The sequence below is a fragment of the Cynoglossus semilaevis genome, chromosome 16 (assembly GCF_000523025.1).
Source record: "Cynoglossus semilaevis isolate Cse_v1.0 chromosome 16, Cse_v1.0, whole genome shotgun sequence".
In the NCBI taxonomy this organism is placed as follows: domain Eukaryota; kingdom Metazoa; phylum Chordata; class Actinopteri; order Pleuronectiformes; family Cynoglossidae; genus Cynoglossus; species Cynoglossus semilaevis.
The window spans coordinates 18283318-18287216 of record NC_024322.1 but is presented as its reverse complement, the minus strand read 5'-3'; the positions used below and the strand labels follow the sequence as shown (position 1 = coordinate 18287216).

General features: G+C 42.6%; 1 long non-coding RNA gene across 1 annotated transcript in view; it reads left to right on the top strand.

Annotated features, from left to right (window-relative positions):
• LOC112488315 (uncharacterized) overlaps window positions 1-3899 on the top strand; it is a 38976-nt gene continuing 35077 nt past the window's right edge. Inside the window, exons 1-2 of the long non-coding RNA XR_003052235.1 lie at window positions 1-887; window positions 2194-2291. This is a non-coding gene — a long non-coding RNA (uncharacterized LOC112488315). The remainder of the gene's footprint in view (window positions 888-2193; window positions 2292-3899) is intronic.

The window sequence follows — 3899 nt, the reverse complement described above, 5'->3', positions numbered from 1 at the left end:
AGCAAATTGCTTCTGGTAGAATCCAGTGTTTTGGGTCCAGCTGAGCCCAGATTAAATACATATTCTGACGGATTTGATATTTTAAAATGTGACAATGAGGAGCAGAACATCAAAAAATTACATTTAAGGCCAGATGGGAAATTATTAACCAGGCAGTGTAATACATCATTCTCTCAGTGACTAACACTGTGTGTAATGAAGGACCGTTTTCTTCTGCACTTTGGTTTCCTGGGCAGAAAGGAAGTGTCCTTGGCCACCGGGGGTTGGAATGTTTTCATGATATTTCCAGTCATTGTGTTATCAAAATTTTGTTCCGGTGTTTGAGGAGGTAAATTCACAAGGTGTCAATTAATTTTCCCCAAGGATTCGTGTCAACAAAGAACAGCTGATTTTTCAGGGTTAAAAAATAACCTCATAAAAGTTCTGTTCAATTCCTTCACTATTTATTTAAAAGAAGGAAATTGTACGTTTGAAGGATTTTTCACAGTTAGTTTAAAAAACTCCAACAGTAAATTCACTATTTTAATATTATTATTATTTCTGAATTTCTCAATGTTGTTCTGTTATCTTCAGGTTGGAGTCCAGCAGCTGCCCAGTTACCACTGAGGTGCTCTGAGCAAGGCACCGTCCCCACACACTGCTCCCCGGGCGCTCAAAGCTGCCCCCTGCTGGCTTTGGTGAAGGGTTAAAAACAGAGGTCACATTTGGTTGTGTGCAGTGGTGTGTCACAGTGACCAGTACTTCACTTTCCTTTCCTTCTTTTCTAGAGTTCTGAACTTCTTACTCTACAGAATAAGAATCCACCATTCTGTCATTCTCGCTGGTTGAAATCCTGACTGTGAAACCGTGCCCTGGAGTGGTCCCAGTATGGATCGGTACCTGCTGAAGTGAGTAGGTGATGATGTGGCAAATATGTCAGATCAGTGTCCTCAGTTTTATCTTACACACAGACACAGTCTTATCAACATAAAGCTGTTGGTTCCGTGTCCAAATGTGTCCCCGCTCCGTCTTCTGTTTCTTCTTGATTCATCAGATCATCCATATTAACAGCACGTTGGAGTTCTGCCGTCACGTCTTGGTTTGACAGCTCTTGAATCCCTCTTCAGGTCTGGGACTTTTTAAGCACTTGGCTAACTTTGCCCATCTCTCACCTAAAGCCATGAAACATGTCAGAACTGACAGCTTTGTTTGGCAGCAGAAACACCAGATTCCTCACCAATTTCTTTTCGTTACGGTTTCTCTAAAGACCTCTCCTAATTCTCAGGGCACATTAGCACGGCAGAATCCTCCGGAAAACCAGATAAAACCTTCAGAAATGCTCCACTGTTCTTGGTCATTTTTGAGCGATCACATAACTGCTCCTAATCCGCTCTATTCCTGGATGTGTGAGGCGCGGTAAAAAGTCCCCACAGGCTTCGCAGCTTAGCTGTCAGAGTTACTGTCAACTCTTCATCAGAATTTTTTCTGCCTATTTTGTGCATTTTCACACACACTGGTTGGTGCCTTTAGCACAGCAACCTGAACTCTACAAACTCAGCACTCAGAGGAGGGGATGGGGACGACTTTGGTTTAAAGAAAGAAAATGATGATATCAACTGACGACATCAACAATTTAGGTTTTTATTTTAACATAAAAGAACGGAGTAAGACGGACAATGAGGAAGTGGAATCAGGACCTAATGCCAACGTACAAACTCCCGGCAGAAAGACTATCAAATACCACTGGGACTTGAACTGATAACCTTCTTGCTGTAAGGCTAAAGGACTAACCACTCCTCCACCGTGTGAGGTCTTAAATTACAACATCAAGCATCAAATCGTTCAAATGGTGACGTCGACATTTTTGGGACGGTCACATTCGTAGCGCTGTCGCTTCCTGTGTGAGTTTGGTTTGTCAGCGTTGCCTCAAGATACACATCAGTCGTCAGCCTGAGGCCTGGACTGTAGAAAAGACAGATAAGATGTGTGTTTAGATAAAGTGAAACAATGACAACACAGCAATTAAGGCAGCCATAATCTTTGTTTAAGATAAAAGTGAGCACAGGCCTGGGAGCAGGTGTTCAGTTCACGTCAGCTCTGTGTGTTGTACTACTGCCTCCAGTAGGGGGAGCAGGTCATTTAAATCTAAGACTCCAGTGGAGGTTGTTGTTAGGACCAGTGGTGTTTTAATCTTTTACCCCTCTGTCCTGTCAGGGTTGGAGCTGGAGCCAATCCAAGAAGTCATCAGTAGAGGGCGTTGTCATGCCCTGAACAGCCGGACCGTCCAATGACAGGGCCAGATATGAGAACAGGTATTCACACTCACATTCACACCTAATGTCCAGAGTCTAGAGTGAACAATTCAACTCATTATCGGGTGGTTTTATGCAGAGACGGGGGGGGGGGGGGGGGGCTGTCAGGGCTGGGACTCTTGGATAATAATCAAACTTGGCAACCGTAGAACTAGTGTTCGTAGAAACAGCCTCTTTGGGAAGACTTATTGTACCAGCGAAGAAGATGTGACCACAGTCCTGGTATCACTGGTCTCACCTCCAGTGGTGAGAAAGTCTGTTAGTGAGGTTAAAAAAAAAAAAAAACAGTCTTAGAATCGGCTATAAAAACAAAACGTCCTGAGGAAAGAGAGCGTCTTAATTAAAGAAATGGAGCGGGAGGAAACCAAGGTCTCCATGTTCCAAAGCATCATGGGAAAATACAAGAATGTTGACACATCCCCTCCTTCTCTGATGCATTTTGTGGCGACAGGAGACACAGCATGAGATCTGAGGAACTCTTCTTTTTCATATTCCTCTGTGTCCCCTGCTCTGGTAATATCACACTTTCCCTTTTTAGCTGATAGCCCACAGGTTTGTGGTCTGCATCTTGGCCTGTCAACAGGGACCATAGAACTATTTTTGAGAGCGAGTGCTGGTATTTTATTTATTTATTTTCCCACACGGTGTGTGTGTGTGTTTGTTTGTTGTTGTTGTGTGTGTGTGTGTGTGAAGGCAGTGAACGTCTGCACCAGCATGAAAAGATAGAAACAATGTTCAACTAAACATGATGACAAAAAAATGTCAATATTAATTTCCATTATAATTGTAAGCAAATGTTTGTTTGTATCAAAGATAGAAATTAACGAATTACATTTACTCATGTTTCTGTAATGAAGTCGTTTTTTTTTCTAATTTGGGGAGTTTGGGAATAAGTAATTTTAATTTTTATATTTTATTTTATTTTATATCGCCACATTTGAAAAGAATCTGTTACTATGTAAAAAAATCAAATGACCGGAAGAACAAGCTGCGTTAAGTTAAAGATAATTACGTGCGCGCGCATTCACCACAATGTGAACGTTAATGTCAGAGAACGTCGTCGTTTCATGGTTCTGTCCAACAAAAACCTGGTCTAGGATTACGAAACAAAGAGCTCCCGTCTCCACATCATGTTTTAATGTATCGAGTGCAAACGAGGCAGTAACTTTATGCGATATAAACCGTGTCTGCCTCGGCCGACAGAGCCAAACGTCCACGTCAAACCTGCGGAGTCAGACGGCGGTAAGTCGAGTTTCGGTGCTTCTGTAATGTTTATTATTTGGTTCAAACTTTCCTCCGTTAGGTTTAAGGTTTTAATGTTTGGTTGTAATTACAGTTGGCTCTAATGAAATCACCTTCAGTCCTGTATCATAGACTGGACATAGACCAAATAGACCAGCGGTTTGCAGTAGGTGAGGGCCCCTCCTCTGGGTGGCGCCAAAGAGACACAGCGAAGATGTCAAAATAAAACGTTTGAGAATTTGCACTAAATGTGACGTTAAAATGATAAAAGGATGTTATGACGGTAATAAAGATGGAGAGAGGCACCTGTTGTATGTAGTAGCACTCCGGGGGGGGGGGGGGGGGGGCGTGTTTTTGTGGTTTATA